The following is a 21,369-nucleotide window of genomic DNA, read 5'->3' on the forward strand; positions in this document are numbered from 1 at the left end:
AGATCCAGAAATTACCAGACTTCCGCCGCCATGTACGCGCCCCCGCGGATTCTCACTCCCCAGCCGTGCATGTGCCGCCGCGGAAACCACCATCTGGGTTTTGCGCAAGAGACCTCAGCCATGCACGCGCACTCACGAGTCACCACTCCATCGCCGTGCATGTGCGCATCAGGCCTCGCGCCAAACTTCAAGGTTGGGAATCCTCCTAATATCCCATATGGCTACGCGCCAAACTTCAAGGATGGGAATCCTCATAATATCTCATATGGCTACGCGCCAAACTTCAAGGATGGGAATCCTCCTAATATCCCATATGGCTACGCGCCAAACTTCAAGGATGGGAATCCTCCTAATATCCCATATGGCTACGCGCCAAACTTCAAGGATGGGAATCCTCATAATATCCCATATGGCTACGCGCCAAACTTCAAGGATGGGAATCCTCATAATATCCCATATGGCTACGCGCCAAACTTCAAGGTTGGGAATCCTCCTAATATCCCATATGGCTACGCGCCAAACTTCAAGGATGGGAATCCTCATATATCCCATATGGCTACGCGCCAAACTTCAAGGTTGGGAATCCTCATAATATCCCATATGGCTACGCGCCAAGGTTGGGAATCCTCATAATATCTCATATGGCTACGCGCCAAGGATGGGAATCCTCATAATATCCCATATGGCTACGCGCAAAACTTCAAGGGTTGGGAATCCTCATACCATATGCTCACGCATCACATATGCTCACGCATATTACACATGCTTACGCATCACATGCTCACGCATGTCACAGTCTACACGCACGCGCATGCAACATCTACGCGTGGCGTATAACACAAAACCAAAGTCTACGCGCACGCGCATGCAACATCTGCACGTGGCGCGGGACATAAAGTAGCTCGTAAGCCGCCTCACGCGCAAGCTCCACTATTATTACAGCTCATAAGACGCCTCGCGCGCAAGCTGTTACTATTCTTTTAGCTCGTAAGACGCCTCGCGCGCAAGCTCTATTATTATAGCTCGTAAGACGCCTCACGCGCAGGCTTTATTATTCACACAGCTCATAAGACGGCTCGCGCGCAAGCTGTTATTATTCACACAGCTCATAAGACGCCTCGCGCGCAAGCTGTTATTATTCTCACAGCCCATAAGACGCCTCGCGCGCAAGCTGTTATTATTCTTACAGCCCGTAAGACGCCTCACGCGCAGGCTTTATTATTCACACAGCTCATAAGACGCCTCGCGCGCAAGCTGTTATTATTCTTACAGCCCGTAAGTCGCCTCACGCGCAGGCTTTATTATTCACACAGCTCATAAGACGCCTCGCGCGCAAGCTGTTATTATTCTTATAGCTCGTAAGACGCCTCGCGCGCAAGCTTTTTATTATTCATGCAGCTCATAAGACGCCTCGCGCGCAAGCTGTTATTATTATTATAGCTCGTAAGACGCCTCACGCGCAAGCTTTTATTATTCACACAGCTCATAAGACGCCTCGCGCGCAAGCTGTCATTATTCTTATAGCTTGTAAGCCGCCTCACGCGCCAGCTTAATTATTATTCTCAAAGCTCATAAGACGCCTCTCGCGCGCAAGCTTTATTACTCACAGCTCGTAAGTCGCCTCTCGCGCGCAGGCTTTATTATTCTCAAAGCTCATAAGACGCCTCTCGCGCGCAAGCTTTATTACTCACAGCTCGTAAGTCGCCTCTCGCGCGCAGGCTTTATTATTCTCAAAGCTCATAAGACGCCTCTCGCGCGCAAGCTTCATTACTCACAGCTTGTAAGCCGCCTCACGCGCCAGCTTAATTATTATTCTCAAAGCTCATAAGACGCCTCTCGCGCGCAAGCTTTATTACTCACAGCTCGTAAGTCGCCTCTCGCGCGCAGGCTTTATTATTCTCAAAGCTCATAAGACGCCTCTCGCGCGCAAGCTTCATTACTCACAGCTTGTAAGCCGCCTCACGCGCCAGCTTAATTATTATTCTCAAAGCTCATAAGACGCCTTTCGCGCGCAAGCTTTATTATTCTTAGCTCGTAAGTCGCCTCTCGCGCGCAGGCTTTATTATTCTCAAAGCTCATAAAACGCCTCTCGCGCGCAAGCTTTATTACTCACAGCTTGTAAGCCGCCTCACGCGCCAGCTTAATTATTATTCTCAAAGGCCATAAGACGCCTTTCGCGCGCAAGCTTTATTATTCTTAGCTCGTAAGTCGCCTCTCGCGTAGGATCTATTATTATAGCTCGTAAGCCGCCTCACGCGCAAGCTTCATTATCATTACAGCTCGTAAGCCGCAACTCGCGCAGGCTCTATTATTATAGCTCGTAAGCCGCCTCACGCGCAGGCTTCATTATTTTTACAGCTTGTCACCATCATGGGGAAAACCTCCCAAAACTCAGACAATAAAGACAAGGCCCAAAGAAAAGGGAAAAAACCGCCTCACACCTTATAAAGTCCAGCGCTCCACCTAGACGCTTGCGCGCCCAGGAGCAACACTGGACTTGGGGGGCTTGTAGGGGTATGGTACTAAAACCCGGTTCTACGACCCTAAATCTATTATGTTTGGCTTATTTTATTACATGGACTAATACAATGTTATTGGGCTGAGGGGGTTTTGTGGAGGTAACCCTAATTGGGCTAGGCCCATTAGGGTACCATGATGGTGGCCATGAGACTCTCTATATAAGGAGGTCTCCACCTCCTTATTAGGGGTCATGCTCAATAAGAGCCACCACCACTTTTTTGTGTCTGTGAACAAGAAATCCTCTTGATATCTTAGCAGTCACCTCCACACCCCCGAAAACCATTGCAGGTCTCAACATTGCAGGTCGCCGGCGCAGCCGCTGAAGAAGATCAAGACGTGGTTTGTTCATCTCGAAAATCCGTGAAAACATCGTCATGGATCAGGTAAGATTCATTTCGTGTTTCGACAGCACTCAAAACATGATTTCTCAATCTCCTCGTCATCTTAAATGTTGCTGTAGAAGGAGTAGCTTTCACTGAATCTGAATTCTGGATATGAAAAGCTAATCCGAGAACAGCGTCAAGTGCAGCCGAGTTGTTAGCTTCGTTCATAGTCGGTTTCACTATGGCATCTGTCACATGAACGTCACATATTGATGGTGGATTAGCGTTGAGGAACACTGTTCCAGCAACGAAAAACACTAAAGCCGCAAGGATTATAACTAATAAAACCACCAGCCATTTACTTTTAAATTCGAACTTGAACTTCAGTGATGTGGTAGAAGCCATTTTTTTTAATTTGAGTGTGTGATTTTGATGTATGTTCGATATTAGACATTTGACCTCTATATATAGTGGTGGACGAACTTGATGGCAGCGAGGTGTAGGCCCCTCACTCAGTTATTTAAATTTAACTAGTCAACTCCTCTACTCTTTCCCTCAACCGAGCAGCCCGAATGTCGGCCAGTTTTAATGATGACTCACCCACGTCTCTTGCTGACATGGCAGCAGCTGCTGTTTCTTCTTTGAATTTGAGCTTTTTTTCTGATTCTGTTACGGATTGTTTTGCTTCTTCCAGTTCTTGACGTATGGTATTTAACTGTATATATCTCACAATATTAAATTTCTTAATAATAAACCAATGAATGAATGTAGACATGAGAGAAAACTAACTGTAACCATACCTGTGCTACATAATCTTTTTCAACCGCTTTGCCCGCTGCAGCTTCTTCCTGTGCTGCAACTTTCCATCTTGTTATCTCCTCTTCGGCTGCAGCGATATCCATCATAAGCCCTTCAACCTACACCACATATACATACATACATAATTACATACATGCACACACACATATATAGGATGAGGTTCATTTCAGAATTCCTAAATAATTTAAGAACCGTAAGAACTCTTAACTAACCATTTTTATTTTTTGTATATATATTAATATTAATTAAGGGTAGTTTTGTCACGTATTACATGTAAATATGCAATTTAATTATTACAATTATGAAAATTAGTTTTTACAAGTAATTTATTTTACGCATATGTGAACTTGTGATTACATATATGTAATCACAAATTTATATATAATAAAAGATAAAATTAAATTCAAATAATATTAATTATATAAAATAAATGAATAAAATAATTGGTTGTTAGGAGTTCTTAAATTCTATTGTGAAATAAACACACACACACACATTCACAAGATTTTGTAACTCACATTTTCATTTGCAACTTTCTCTTTTTCTTCGAGTTCTTCTAGCTTTTGTTTACTTTGCAGAAGCTCTTTAGCTTGAGCTTCAACACGTTCGTTCAGTAAAGTTGACTCTGCCCTTGATCACAAGTAGCATCCAAACTCAACCACAGTTAGCATATATCTAAATGTTATAAAAAGTTATAATTAGATAAATACCTTAATTCATCAACAGTATGTTGTAGTTCAATTATCTCAGTCTGGACTGTTTTATAATGTTCTCGAGAGCACCAGCCTGCATATTATTGATAATCATATCAGCCAAAATAACTTATTTTGGAAATGTGAAAGTCGTGTATGAGAAACAAATGCGTAAAACACGCACCAAAGTAAATATTTCATCATCATCTAACTCAAAGTTACCATCTTTATTACTCGAAGCGGATTTTTCATTCCCGGTATGACTATCAAACCTATAATTAATCCCAGAATCCCTTAATCCTTTTTCTGCTACTTTAAACAACTCATTCGTTTTTGAAGACGGATCAGCGGACATTCTTCTTGACAAAGCACTCCTGAGTAAAGAACCAATATGTTCTTTCTCCCTTATTAACCGAGTAACTGTTTCATTTAAGGTTTTAACTTCCCGGCTTCTTTCAGCAACCAAATCCTTCGTTTTGTCCAAAGCCATTGAAGTTAACTCATTTACGGTCTCCAATCCCGCTAAAGAGGCTCGTGTGTTCTCTTCTATATCTGTTTCTTGTGGAAGAAACAATGAATCCGATAAATCTGATTTCTTGTTACCATCAATTACCTTTATAACCTCACAAATCTGGTCATGCATCTTTGAAACATGGCTCAGTTGATCAACCAGTAATGGCCTTTGTGCATCCATTCTTGACTCCAAAATCCTTAATTTGCTACCATAATCACTCACTAAATCCTGCTTCCAGTTTAACTCTGTTTCCAATTCTGTCATCATCTCATCTTTCTCATTATTTGATTGTTCTAAACGTTCAATAGCAGAAGTTTGTTTTGCCACCTCATCTCTAAGGCCACTTATTGTAGCTTCAAGCTCTGATACCTTATTAGACACAAGGTAATTAGACAAATGATAAGAGGTAGTATAATGTAAAAATGGGTTGAACATATAATCCTATCTCTTGTACAATACAAACCCTAATTACAATTATCAATATACAAAATTAGGCCTGTAAACGAACTGAACCGAACCGAACCAAACGTTCATGAACTATTCGTGAACTGTGAACTGTTCGTCTGTTCAGCGGTAAGTTCGTTTATATAATAAATAAACGAACATGAACATACATTCTGTTCGGTCATTTATATTTGTGAACGTATGTTTAACGTTTAAGTTTTAATAAATACATAAGTGCTAAGTAGCTATACTTATAAATCATGATGGATATTTTGTGTTTTTGACTGAATCATAAAAATTTAAAAACTAACTTTTTATGTGTTATTGGATGAATTGCGATGTATCAGACTTGTTCGTTTTTTCTTTTCATTAATGCCAACTTATGTTCGTTTACGTTTGGTCAATTACGTACATTTGTGTTCATTTATGCTTGGTCAATCATGCTCATTTGTGTTCATTTATGTTTGTTCAGTTATGTTCGTTTAAGTTTGTTTGTTTATGTTCGCTTACGTTCATGAACTGTTCATTTAGGTTATAAACAAACAAACACAAACACGCCCATTTTCTTAATGAACGAACTTGAACAAAATAATCTGTTCAATTATCTGTTTGTGTCCGTGTCCGATTAAAGTTAAATAAACGAACATAAGCATGCTCCCGTTCGTGTTCGTTTACAGGCCTATACAAATTACAATTACACCTTCTTTTAAGTTACAACTACTTATGTATTTATTACAACTTAAATAAACACACACAAATTTATGTTCGTTCACATTCGTGAACTATCTGTCTAGCTTTTAAACGAACGAACACGAACATGAACAAAAGAATTTCTTTAATTATACGTTAACGTTAAACTAACGAACACGAACACAAACATACTTCAGTTAAACACGCTTAACCGTTTACAGGCCTATACAAAATACAATTACACCATCATTTACACACACTTAACAGTTTATCCATTAGGCTATGTGTAGTGGAGGGGCTACAATATGGGACGTTTTGTGCCATGTGGCGCCCAGTCAGCAAATGACGGGTTTTTGTTTTAGTGGTGTTGTAGAACAATATATATATATACATACATACATACATATATATATATACCCCACACAAAAATATATTAATATTAATCAAACAATAACCGGCGACAAGAAACATTCGCCCCCCCTCCCCCCCCCCTATTGCCCCATTTATCGCCTGGGGGGCGGTGTTCAAACAAAAAATCGCCTCTTTTTTTGGTAATTTGTCGCCCACTACAGGTGCCCTTATCATCATACCTCAATCGCAATCTCGTAATTAAAATTACACCTTTTAAGTTACAACTACTTATGTATTTATTAAAACTTAAATAAACGAACATAAATTTGTGTGTGTTTATCTTTTTTCATTTATGTTCACTAACCTTCGTGAACTGTTAGTGTTCGTCTAGGTTTAAACGAACGAACACGAACAAAAGAATTTCTTTAATTATACGTTAACGTTAAACTAACGAACACGAACAAAAACATACTTCATTTAAACACGCTTAACCTTTACCATACCTCAATCGCAATCTCGTAATTAATTATCTCTGCTCCATTTGCTCCCGAACACCATCCCGAACCTTCGTTACCAACTCGATCTGCTTGACCAACTCCTCAACAATCTCATTAGTCCTCTTAATCACTCCATAAGCCACAGCAGGCAATCCAGTATACTTGTCTGACCTAGGCAACCCTCCACCACTAAAGTTCCCAAAACGGTTCACCTTTCCGGATATTTTATCGATCCCGGTCACTAACATCTGCGCCGCGGCCCCGATCTCCGTCCTCGATCCCTCCCTAGCCTTCACACACTCCTCCAATTCGTTCAACAACTTCTCGTTCGATTTCGATAACTCGTCTCGTTGCCGCGAGCACTCGTCTCGCTTTCGGATCGCTTCGTGAGCGAGTACCTTCAACCGGTTGAATGAAACCTGCAATTCGGATTTTAATTTCTGAAGTTCCTTACGCGCGTGGCGCTCACGCGCCAGCTCGGTGGCTAGCTCGTGGAATTGACTGATCGGAACGTGTGACACGTCATCATCCGTAGCCGCCGATCGAGTAACCGGAGGATTATTATTATATTCTTCTTCTTCCACGTCACTCAATACGGCGTCGTTATGGTCACCGTCAGCCATAGGAGGCAAAAATGAGGTCAAAAGTTAACAATTAGGTTATAGGTTAAAATTAACGCAAAATGATCGATTAATTGGATAGGTTTTGAGTTAATTAGATTATGATTGAATGTGTGTGTGTGTGAATTTGATTGAAGAAGTGAAGATTAAATGGGATGATTTGTTAAGAGGGTGTTTGGATTCTTATTTTTCTTCATATTATAACTTATAAACTTTATAACTTATAAACACTTTAAAATTTAATAAGGTTTACGAGGTGTTTGGCAAATCATTAAGCATTATGAATTTTAACTTATAGAGAAAACAAAATAAAGGGGTTTTGAAAAGTTAGAAATATATAACTTATTAACTTAATTGTTTGATTTATCTATTACACCTCTTTAACCCTCAAACTCATTAGATTCCTTTTAAAAAAGAGTGTCATTTTTAGTTATTTTGGTTTCTCCCAACACATAAGATAATCCAAACATTTTTTAAAAAATTCATAAGTTTATAAGTACTTTTAATAAAAAGTCCTTTTCACTTAAATAAGCAAACCAAAACACACCCTAAATATTATATGTTAGGTTTTATCTATATATCTATATACTATATATTATATACTATATATAATACACACTTAAAGCACAATCCATTCAAACTTACAACACTTAAAGCATGAGGGTAAATTAAGACACTTATTTTAAATAATTTACAACACTTAAAGCATGAGGTATATGTGTTAGTAAGGTAAGCATGTTTTTAAACACAATTCATTCAAACTTACAAGTTTGGTTCCTCATCTTTAACCATATTATGTTTTTAATTTAACTTGTAAACTAATTTCTCACCCATAATTTTTAAACGACTATAGCATTTTCATACGTTAATATTTTTATAAACAAATTGCACATAAAAACGAGCATTTTAATATGTTACGTAGGGGTGTTCAGTGTCGGTTTTGATGGTTTTTAAGTTAAACTTGTGAGTCCAACCGTTAATACTGATTTTTTGTCTTCCAAAACCAAACTCAAGCATTGAAAGTTGAAACCGAATCGTTACTAACGGTCTGGTTCCAGTTTGGTTTCACATTTTAAACTTTAATAATAAATTTAGTTTAAAATAATTAATAATTTAAATGTACCACCAATTTTAACTAAAACCCAGCATAATATGATACTTGAGATTTAGATGATAATAAATAAAAATGATAATTTTAGCCACATAAATGGTAAATATTAATGGAAGATCTAGGACGTAAAATAATAATAACAAATATTACAAAATGAATCATATTGTAATTAGGTTAATTTACAGTCTTTTCTGGTTTCATATGGCCGGTTGCCGATATAAACCGCGAATCAACTGTTTACTACGTTTTGAAAATTTTGAAATCGACCAATAAACCGAAAGTAAAAAAGAAAAAAGAAGTCAAACCAATGATTGATTTAAACGATTTCAAGGTTTTAACCAAACCATAAACACTTATATTTGTACGAGATTAACAGGTTCAAACATTCACTGCATCGCGTGGGCACCCGTCTAGTAATATTATTATATGTCATGCATGCATGCATTTATATAAAGATTGTTCGGGGTTGACGACCATGTTCTTCACTAGCTAAACGTACCAATTAATTATATTCCACACAGTGGCGTAGCCACCCTTTGAGTAGGGGGTCCATTGACCCCTGTGAAAATTTTTTTTACTAGTATATATGTGTTAAAATTTCAACTGACCCATGTACAATTATGACCCCGACCCCTGTGTGATTTCGAGAACGGCACAACGACCCTGTTGAAATTTCGAGAACAACCTTATGAATTTTGAAAACAACCTTTAATTTTATAAATGTATATAAATAATATACTAACTAAATTTGAGTTTAATAGGAAACAATTTAAATACAAGTATAAGCTCAAATACTCAATTAATCTATGCTCAATTTATAAGCACAAGTCTCAAACTCCCAACTTAATCTACATTTAAGCTAATTAAAAAAAATGAGTATGATGGCGGAAGTAATAGGTCAGGTAAATTTAATGAATTAAGTGTTTTAATCTAAAAAAATGTTTCGGCTATACATTATTTTGCTCACTTACTTCATTTGCATTGGTGTATTGTTTATTTGTTAATTGAAGTTAGCTCTCGTATCATTATTACTCATTGCAACCGTATGAGTTGAAATTTGCTTTTCGGCGATGGAGTACGTGAAGTCCGATTTGCGTAATCATATAGGTGATGAGAGTTTAAACGATGATTTTATTTATTTTATTAAGAAAAATTCTGCTTATAAATGTCAAACTAGATGGTGTTTTGGTTAGATTTCAGAAAATGAAAGCCCACATAAAACAAAGCTAGATATATTGTTCAACTAGTTTGAGACCCGTGTATTACACGGGTAATTGTTGAAAATTTCAAACTTTGATTATTAAGTGAAATAAAGTCAACAAATTGATCATATATTGTTAATACAATTACAATTAAATTAAAATTACAGAAATTACATAACTAAGATTACAAAGATATGTTACATATAGGTAAAAACTTCCATTTACACTACATTTGTGATTGTATTAGCAGGTATACATTATTTATCAAAAATCAAAATCTTTAGTTCATGTCTGCTTATAACTCTTAATAAAGTAACATATAGGCCTGCTTATAACTCTTGATATAGCCATATATAGTTCGTGTGGCAAAAAAGGTTTTCCAAGTACATACCAACTTTAGATAAATGATACTATATATCCATAATACTAATAAAAAAATATTCATACACATAAAATATCATAACTTTTAATCAATTAATATGATGTCATTTGAGAACATCTGCTCATATTTATCCAAAAAAAACATGATTATAACAAAAACCATATACCTGAATTTTGATGATATATTCATCCATAGAATTTTTACAATTTGAAATTGATTGATCATAATAAATTTGTTGTCATTATTATCCTGTGTATGACAAATTTTTAATTGACTTGATATTTTACAATTAAAAATTGTATAATCAAGCAACATAAAAACCAAAAATTTAAATATAACAAAATGATTTGTTTATTTGAATGTAATTGCCAAGAAAATGAAAAATACATACTAACATTAAAACCATGTTCAAATAATAGTGATTATTCTGAGTTAGAAGAATATTAGAAGATTTAAAGTTGCATAAAGTGAATATAGTGATTCTTATTTATAATCGTTGAAAGTAGGGCTGTCACATTTACCCGTAACATGAAACCCAACGCAAGAAAGCCCGCACCTGAACCCAAACTAACCCGACCCGAGAAACTCGAACCCAAGAAAATACTAACCTGAACCGAAGTAATTCGGGTTAGTTCTTAGGTCCGAATTCTAGGTTTTGGGTCAACCTGAAAAATTTTAGTTTTAAAAATCATATGTATTTTTAGCTATTAAAGGCTAAGCCTTAGCCGTTGACGTTATAAGGATTTAGTTCAAGTCGATTATTCTCATTCCACATATTATGAATCGAATGTTTATTGTTTATTATTTTGAATATAAACCATAATAAACACTTTAATTAACACTTCAAAATTTACTAATCGTCTCTTGTCAATCCATATGAAGAATACTTATTATATGTAGTAATGGATTTAGTTGGATAAACCTATAATTTTAATGTAATATATTGAAATGACTTAAAAAATAAGGACCATAAATGAAAAATTGGTTAGAAAAAAATATGAGAAGGGCTATGGTATTGACAAGTGGCAAAAATGATTGGCTTTTATTAGAATAGATAGATAATTATGCATTTATAATGAAGTTTCTCATACTTTTTTTTTTGTTATATAACACTTTGTTTGATTATCATTTTTTTCTATATATATGACTGACGCAGTTCAACCCGACCCGATGGTCAAAACGGACCAAAAAAAATTTTATATAGCGATGGTTAATCGTGTACGAATATACATAAAAATTCCGACCCTTATGAGAAAAATTCTTGAATCCGCCACTGATTCCACAAGTTACTTAGAGATATATAGCCTCATCTTGTCTGGTGTGTTCTAGTCAAATGATCAAATGCAGCCCATTGTATGTAATTCTAACCCTACTTAGCTAGCTTTACATTATTTAATTTCAAGTTCGTAAGAGTACGTTTGACGTTCACAATATTATTATATGTTAGTTAACCAATTAATCACCCATGCCAGCGTAATACGATTTCTAAACCTATTTGTCACATCCCTTACTATATGTGATATTCCTTACGCTAGAACGAAATTCCTCTAACACGACGAAATGTCATCGGCATAGACCGCCTACAACGAACGTACAAATTTCGTTTTCAGTTTACCTATCCAACCTGGTTCACCATTTAATCTCCAACCTAGTTTGTTTCTCATCATCCCGACCCCAAACCACCTATTTTCTTCGTCAATAACCTCCTATCGTCGTCGCTAGTCATCTTCTAGAAACAGTAATTATAACGGTTGATACTACGATGGTGTTCTAAGTGATTTAATTTTGAAAGGATGTTAGAAAGTTAGAAATGAATGCAAATTCATTCATGAAACTTAATGTATACTGTATTAAATAAAGTTATTAATTAATAAAATATAATTTGTTTTTATTTGTTTTCGGATATTCGATTATATATTCGAACGGATATCCAAATTTCGGATACCAAAAATTTTCGAATTTTTGAATATCCAAATTTTGGATACGGATTCGGATATCAAAATCCACTATTTGAAGTGGTCGGATATCCGAAATTCGGATATCCAAAATTCCGGATATCCGCCTTTGAACACCCCTGCTTGACATATTCTACCACCACCAACATGCCCACCGCCACCAACCATCTCCGCCATCGCCACCAACGATCATTACTGCTCGCCACCCACCACCATCAGTCACCATCACTAGCCACCACCGCCCCCACCCAAAACCACCACCGTCAACAACCACCATCGACAACCACCGTTGTTGTCACCACCAACCACCCACAGCCCCAACCTTCGCCACCGCCGCCCGCTACCTACCTTGTTACTGTTACCAACCACCATTACAATCACCATCGCCACCGCGAACCACCGACACTGCCCCCAACCCACCACCGTCACTACCCACGATCATCACCGCCACCACCATCATCGCCAACCAGGCAACCACCATAACCGCAAACCACTGTTAATTGTTAGTTTTTAATTTATAACATTTAATTATTTTAACAATAAAAAAATGTATTTATAAAATTTGTAAATTAACTAATCATCTAGAGCAATAAAATGTTTTTAAAGTATGTTTTAATTTTTGATACATTATATTGATTAAAAAACCATGTTAGTGTTTTTTTAGCGTTTAGTAATTTGTTTTTAGTGTTCGTTGTTAAACGAAGTTAACACGACCCTGAATTTGATTCGTTTTATTTTTTTTTTCTTAATTTTTTGGGCGTTTACCGTTTTATTTTTTGGGCCGGTTTACTTTTAATTTTTATTTTTGTGAGTCTAGTACTTTATTTTTATGGTTTAGTACATCATCATACCAACTGAATTTGTGCCACTTTTGATTTTAAAGACCCTTTCATTCTACATCATGTTGCAATCTAGACGTCTTTTCTCTCTTTACAGCCTTTCCAATCCACAACTCAAAATGCTTTCTCTACTTTTACATATGTTTTGATCAATGAATCGGTTGGTAATCTATTTGTAGTTGCCTTAAAGATGAAGAAATAATATTCATTTTAGAAGCCAATTAATCACAACCCATTAGAATATGCAAGATTGCAAGTTGTCTAATTTTAAAAAATTATCCAACCTATAAGGAACCATGTTCTCTTCTCCTACCACACATTTATCAACACAGAAGAATATATATATGTTCTAGTTCCGTCTCCCTTTCCCTTTTCCTAATGTTTTACCAATTACATGTGAATCTAATTGATGACTGAACCCATAAATTTCCTGACACCAAATTAGAACGTCATTTTCATGACCACATAGCCATATTCAAAGCTTTGATCCACAACTCTTTTGGCCTCAATTCTTATTTTCGCTTTATTTATTCCATAAAAACAAAAGTCCTCCTTATCATTCAGGTAAGTTTGCTACCTGAATTGGAACTTCGAACAAGGACTACAAATAATTTGGCAAGCTACTTAAAATTGAATCTTTAAACAACCATAAATTAGCTTGAAAAGCCATGCCAAAGACTTTTGTAAGATGCTCTATTTTTCCATGGAAATATATTCGTTCAATAAGGGCTCCAGAAGATATTGATCGTAAGTGAGAAGATTGGTTACGGAGAAAGAGGAAGCCAGATTCATATTCACATACATAAGAAGTAAGAAGTATATAGAAAGAAGAATAGTCTATGATTTCTTTTTGAAAAATAAAAACTGGCTTTCTTTGAATTGAAGTAATAATATTATCCTAATTATGACACTCATATGAAGTAATAATATTATCCTAATTATGACACTCATAGAGAAAGAAGCTTAATAAATAGAAAGAGGAAGCATCTTTTATCCAATAACGAAGAGCCTGAACCAAGGTTTCCAGATGTAAACGTCTGCAATGACATTTTGCTTGAACAAAACAATTTTGATAAAATTAATCCAGGCTTCCACGTTAATCTAATGAAACCAGCAAGATCCAACAATATATTAGACTGTTAGTGTTGTAAAAATCGTTAGTCGCTAGTCGGGCGGTGGGGTGGGGACTAGCGATTAATCAGGATTAATCGGATCAGACTTTAATGTATATTTTTCAGTTTTATATATGCACACACACATTTTTATATGTAATTTTTCTGTTATATACATACAAAAACATATTTTGACCCGAAATTGACTAGAATCTCGCTAAAAACCGCTGGTTTTTGCTGGAATATTGCCAGAAATCGCTGATTTTGCTCAGATTTGACCGTTAACTGATTAATTGGCCGACTAGCCCAAAATTAATCAGCGAAATGGAAACTAGCGATTAATCGGGAATTAATCGGTGCCTAGTTGGGATTTTTTCAACCCTGCCTATAGTCCTATATAGAGGTGCACAAAAAACCTAAACCCGGAACCGAACCCGGAACCGGTTTATTAAATACCCGGGTTTTTAATACCCGACCCTACCCGTAGGGTACGGATATGGTATGCATTTTGGCACTAAAATCCGAACCCGAACCGGAACCGATTTGTACCCGGTAATACCCGAAAACCCGAACTGGTTCCATACTCGAAACCGGGTTTTTCCAATACCAGAAACCGGGTATTTCAAATACCCGATGTATACCTGAAAAATACCTTAAAAATACCCTTAAAAAGTGCAAACTTTTAAAAAATCCAATCTATACCCGAAAAATACCCGGGAAAAAACCAGAAAAACCCCGTAAATAGGGTTTTTTCAATACCCGCTAATAGGGTATTCAAATACCCGGTTCTATACCTGAACCGAATCCGATGCATAGGGTATGGTTTTTAGAGACAATACCCGACCCGAACCCGACCCGATTATTACCAATACCCGGTCATACCCGAACCCGATTCTATACCTGAATAAGGGTATTTAAAAAACCCGATTTGTGCACCTCTAGTCCTATATAATAGATGTGAACTTGGGCTAGATGAATTTGGATGATACAAGGCATGGGTTGAATCAGAGCCCAAATACTGTCAAAGCCTAAAATTGAATTTGATCGCCCCAAGTCCAAAACTGGATCCACCAAAACCGTGGCCCATTGAAACAATGAAGGCCTAAATTAGTGAAGAAATCGGTCCGAGAACGTGGCCGGGGTCAGTGTGTCACAGTTTGAAAAGAGAAGGACCGTAAATTATTATCTTTCAATAAGTATATTAATGATGTTCTTTGCTTGTAATTAAATAAAAGCTATTATTAATTGAAGTTACAACAATTTAAAAGGAGTTTGTGGCGTAACCTGTTGTCCGTTTACTTTCTATAGTATTATATGTAACACTGACATATAATCTACGTATATGAAGCGATTACAAATACTATAATAAATGCATTTTTGTTATAGTCCAAGTGTTGAATTGATATATGCCAGTTTGATGGGTAATTTTGTTTATGTATTATGTTTGTTATTCTTCGGTCAAATTTGTCCAACTTTTATTGCATTTAGACTTATATGTGATGATGGTGTCTCTTAAGTGTTACTCTGTTTGTTATGCTAAGTGAATGGCGGCGGTCATTTTGAAGTGAGGTGTGTCACGACCTTAGACAACTAAAGTTTGACGTATAAATGAAGTTTCTAAATGAGATCGATAGATGAAAGAACAAAGTTTCTATTAACAAAGTTTCTATGAATGAAGTTTCTAACAATGTGTCTCATGTTTTGAAGTAATGAAGTTATGAAATGTATGAATGTTTTGGTGCCTCCGACCATGCTTGTGTTATTATATTATAATAAGTTATATGAATGAAGCTTGTTATGGGATGTTAGAAGTCACTCAACAACGGTGACTGTTTAGTATGCGTGCCAGGTTGTTAGCTACGTGTGAAGAAGAATAAAGAGTTGTTGGCGCGCACTAGGGCGAGGTTATTCGGCTAAGGATTGAAATCCATTGAAGTTGAAGTTGAAGTTTTTATTTGTTATATTATGTTAAAACACTTCACACTTTTGTATATGGATTTAGTTCGTTGTCCGAAGTAAGCTAACATTAATGTTGCATTAGTGTTTATTTAATTTGAAGTTAAAGAACTATGTCGTATGTGTCAACCCAATCATTAAGACACCTCGGGTTCAAAGCGTTTCATTGTACTTTTATATATTTCAAGGATTCACACATGCCCATTCAGTGGAAGGGATCTATGGGGCTCGGAATTCGATGAAAAGGGACTATGTGCTTCACTGTTCTAGCATGCGTACCAGAACAAAGAGTACATGTACAATTATCGATTTGTATACGTCTCACTTCATCAATAAATCAGGTGTTCTAACTAGTCATGCCAAAATAATTAAATAATCAAGATTTATAAACTTTTAATTAGTTCATAACATTATATGTTTTAGCGGCGCATATATAGCTTAATACAAGACAAAGAATATGGGAAACTAATTAATGTGTGTTTGATAGCATTTAAAACTCTTAAAAGTCTTGTGTTTGTTCAAAAGCTATGATAACAAACACCCGTCTCTTAATTCATTCTTTCCTTCTTGTTCATGCATACTCTAGGGAGACAAACTAATTTGGTCAAAAAGTAGTCAAAGCAAAAGAAAGTCCTATGCAAGTATTCGTCTAAAACAAAAGGAGTAGGCCCTAATTATCGACTCTAAAGTTTTTTCTTTTATTATCACAAATAGTGTCTTCTAGTCTAATGATACAAAGGTGATAGTTAGTGCATGAGATCTTAAGGTCTTAAGTTTTAAACTTTACTCAAGGGGTTTTCTGACGGTGGTAGGTTTCTTTATTGATGGTGTTCTTGATTGAGTCAGGCCTAGAGCGTTAAAATCAATATTGACGGTTGACATCCCGTCTCATAAAGACTTACCCAGATATTGCGGGTGGTTCCAAACGCTATTAAAAAAAGAAAAAAAAAGGCATCTCTGAAAGAATATCCTGGATACTAGGGGAGGTTACAAAGGCTATTAAAAGAAAAAAAAATGTGGTTGATCTATGCCCTCAGTTGCCAAAGTGTTACCTTTCATATGATCTTTTTAGAACTTTCAAGTATATACCAAAAAAAAAGAAAAATGAAAGAAAAGAAAGGTACTCTATATATTAATAAACAATATAAAAAAGAACATTTTTAACATATATTATCACACATGTTAAAACCATTATATTATTTATTCTATTTTAAGAATAATAATGTTGCTGCTGTTAAATTAATTACATTGTTTAGCATAACACTAACTATGCATTTCCCTTTTATTAACTTTATTATTATTATTATTATTATTATTATTATTATTTAAATGTGTTTATATATATAACACACACAGGCTATACTAACTATTTGAATTAGAAAAAATGGTTAAAACCGCTTTTCCAGTCTAGTCGATCCAAATCACCATCCTGGTCACTTTGGTCCGTTTTCATAAAAAAGTAATTAACAGTTCGATCGATACTGATCGCATGAAGTAATTTTATCGGGGCCATGAATACCTTAATTCAAATACATACAACCTTATTTGGCAATAGAAAACATTAGTTTTGCCTCGCAAAAAAACATTAGTTTTGGCTCAATTGGTATAAATATAAATTAAGATTTTTCTTAATTAGAAAGTGAGTTTTCTAAGAGTGAGAAGCTCTTATCATGTAACAGAAGTAGGAGTCATGAGTCTCCAATCTACACATTACCCATCAAGGTGTGGGCCCAATTCAAGCTGTAGTCTAATGGTGGGCCACTTACATATCCATTGAATCCAACTCCAGTGTGCACTAATTTGTATTTAATATGTAGCGAGAGACTGTAATTCACCCAATCATAAACATCTTGAATTGGCAACATCATCAAGATTTATATATATGTCCAACCCTTGTGGGATTCCTTTTTTCATTTTGTATTTTGGGTGAATTACAAGGACAAGATACATTTACGGATACCCCCAAATTGTGATACTCATACAAGTAGGTCATGATGCAATCACATAAAACTCGAATAAAAAAACGTCATTTCAAATACAACACCGTTTTATAGATGTATAACCGGGTTTCCAATAATCTTTATTTATTTAGTTGTCAATAAAATAAATGAAGCCCCTTTTTTTTAAAAAAAAAGACTTTATTATAAAACAAAACATAATGCCGGAGTTTCTAAGTACCTAACTATTACTGACCGGAAGGGTGTTGGAATAATGTTGTGAATTGCCATAAACACAACCAATTGCTAATTCAGTTAGACGATAATCATATGTATTTCTTAATATTTATTAATGGTTTAATTACAAACGGAATATAAAGATGCTAAAGAATTTCGAACAAGATGAGAAGATAGAGGTAGATCTGAGATGGGAGGAGAAAACTTGATTTACTTTTCTTCTTTGTCTGAGATGGGAAGAGAAAACTCGATTTATTTTTCATTCTTCATAATCGATCATTGAAATTCTTTAGCATATATCAAGCGAGTCTTCTTTCACGTTTCCATGGATCGATTCTCTTGTTGTGCCAAATAAAATGGGTTGGTTATCTAAACTAGGGTTGATGAAAAAAAATAATTAAAAAATTAGTGATTTAGATATCATTTTGATAATTATTTTCTAAATAATTACTTATTTTGATAAATAGTTTTAAATAATCCATATTTCTTTTTTCATCAACCCCACTTAAAAAAAAGGAGCAAATACTCTCAATGTTAAGTAACTAAATGTAAGAAACACATCTCTTAAGGATGGAATGGAGATGATCGAGTGGATCAGTAACCCATAAATAATTCAAATAACCGTTAAAAAACAGAATTATATAACAACTCTCAATAATATAATAAATATAAAAAAAAAACTTCACGCTCACTATGAACGACCCTACAAAAATAAAACCCAAGTACAATGCACCTGGTTAATTAAAATTGGATTTAACCATCACACCAACTGAATAGCAATAAAGTAAAGGGGGACAAAAATCCATAATGTGTAATCCAACCACCGTTTAACTTAATTTGATCGTATTTTATTATATGTGTTCTTTATATGCTACAATATTTAAATACTTATGAATTGATATCTTATTTTTTCTGTCTTTTAAAACGAAACAAAAATCTAATCACACTGTATATTAATTACGTCATTAGTTGGTTTCAATACAAACGAAAATATATTTAATTAAAAGGTAATTGTTATAATTAAAAGTTTTTAAAAAACACAATTAACCTTTTTAAAAGTTACGGTCACATTCCCCTCATTCTCTTTTGTTTAAGGAAACTTTTAACTGAATAATCAATCGTTTGATTGATCAGGATGGCACTTTTTTTTAAAACTATGATGTTATATATAAAAATAAATAAATAATATTACTTAACAATTCGAGTCCTAGTAAGTCCGCAATAAAAAAGTGTGTATAGGATGTTAATAAGGAAAAGCTCACTAGCAACCATTTTGCAGGTTCATCTATCAAACGAATAAGCCACTTGAGCTAGTTCACAATATGACATGTATGTATTTGGTCCTATGAAACAAAAATTGCTTGGTTGTATGGAATATTAGATCAGTTTATGGATGAATTTACTTGGTTCGTGTGGGTACTGGGTATACATTACAAAGGAGAAGTCTGAGGCTTTAAGGAAATTTAAGGAGTTTCGTTTACATGCCGCACTTATAGCGGTAAGTCCATATATAAAAGTTGCAAGATCAAATCAAGAGTTTTTAGATTTCTTAAAAGCATGCATGACTTGGCGACGGTCAGGGCCGGCTTAACGTTTTTGAAGACCTAAAGCTAACTAAAATGTTGAGTCCTTCTTTCTAAAACTATTTGTTATAAACCATCCTTCTTTACCCAAACTTTAAAACAGAGACAATAATAAACTAACAAATTTATAGTTAGCGGAGTTAAATTTTTTATTTTTTTAAGTTAGATTATGTGTAAAAATATTTTCAAATAACCTATTAAACGAACATACTGAAACTTTCAATGCATACAGCAAAAAATATTGATCATTATTCATTTTTTTACTTTACCTAATATTAATATATCATTTATTTTATAAAAAATTGGAGGCCTTGATTTTTGGGTGGCCCAAAGCTAGGGTTTGGGTTAGATACATGGTCCAGCCGGCTCTTGCGACGGTTAACATGTCCAAACACACACAAGAAAACGACGTGCTTAAAATAAAAGAAAATGATCTTTAAATACTTTCCATATATAATTATAGAGACTGAACTACTATTGCATAATATAAATAGTGGTGATGCTTGGGCTAAATTATAGGAGTGAGCATAGAAGTCAATACTAGTAAGTCATATTCCAAGTAATTATATATAGATTAACAAAAGAATAAATTATTGGGTGTTCATATTATATATTACTAAACAGCAATTACATAAAATATTAGTTGTCTGCCGCATTATAGTAACGAAATCGACGATTAATAAGTTAGTGAAGAAAATGTGTTGAATATAACAAGGGAGTGGAGTAGTGGACGTAAAATGACAATATCCTGCACTCTCACCTAAAATCAGCCACCTTTTTTATTGCTTCTTTTAACATTTAAAGGTTTGCAAGTTGCGAGATTCTTGCAAACTGACTTTTATTATACATTACTGTGATAGATATGAAAAAAGGTTGAAGTTTGTTTTAACAGCTAATAATTAATTCACAAATCAATCTAACCATTATACTGCAGTTTTAAACTCTTAACCTTCAAAAAGATGGAGCACCTATTACACCATCATATATTAAGTCAAATGCATGTTGATTAAAAAGTAGTTCTAATCAATAATCTTTTGTAATTATCATTTCTTTATTCATCATGCACTAAGAGGTTTAGTGATAACCAAGTAAGTGGGTAGCTTGACTTATAGCCTGGCGGTAACAAAATATGTTGACAATGTGTTCTCTTATGAAATTGATAGTACCATATCTCTTTATCTAAAAAGAATATGGATTTTGAATGTGTGGTATGGTTCCAAAGGAGAAAAAAATAAGTGGTAAGCTTACTTTTTTAAGTTTGTATCTTGTATTACAATTTTACTAATGCATGATTTTAAGTTCTCTACCCATTGAATAGGATAAAACCTTTAAAAACCAAGGTTGAAAGGTTTTGAATTCAAGTCTCACGTACGACAGAATTTTGTTGGTTTAAATATATAATTTTTTTTTACTTTTTTTATTAATTTTTTTACTTTTAAGTTTTTAGCTAATATAAATGTCCCATTTAAACTTCTAATATAATTTTTTATCATATCTGAATAGGATAAATGAAAGGGAAAAAAAAGCAATTTATAAACCAAAGTACATACAAACTTTAATTTTATTTCAATAATAACATGTGTAA

The 21,369-nt window shown here is 34.8% G+C and overlaps 1 pseudogene across 1 annotated transcript; it reads right to left on the bottom strand.

Annotated features, from left to right (window-relative positions):
* Nucleotides 1–3,369: 3,369 nt before the first annotated feature.
* On the bottom strand, nt 3,370–7,473 carry LOC143562783 (uncharacterized protein At3g49055-like; annotated as a pseudogene). Its single transcript, XR_013140551.1, has 6 exons — nt 6,857–7,473; nt 4,539–5,237; nt 4,373–4,448; nt 4,181–4,292; nt 3,644–3,760; nt 3,370–3,558 (listed from the first exon to the last, which is right to left on the bottom strand). The product of XR_013140551.1 is annotated as an uncharacterized protein At3g49055-like (transcript).
* Nucleotides 7,474–21,369: the final 13,896 nt, after the last annotated feature.

The sequence above is a fragment of the Bidens hawaiensis genome, unplaced genomic scaffold (assembly GCF_021521415.1).
Source record: "Bidens hawaiensis isolate Kalapana, Puna unplaced genomic scaffold, B.hawaiensis_p1.1 tig00021170_1, whole genome shotgun sequence".
Taxonomy (NCBI): Eukaryota; Viridiplantae; Streptophyta; class Magnoliopsida; order Asterales; family Asteraceae; genus Bidens; species Bidens hawaiensis.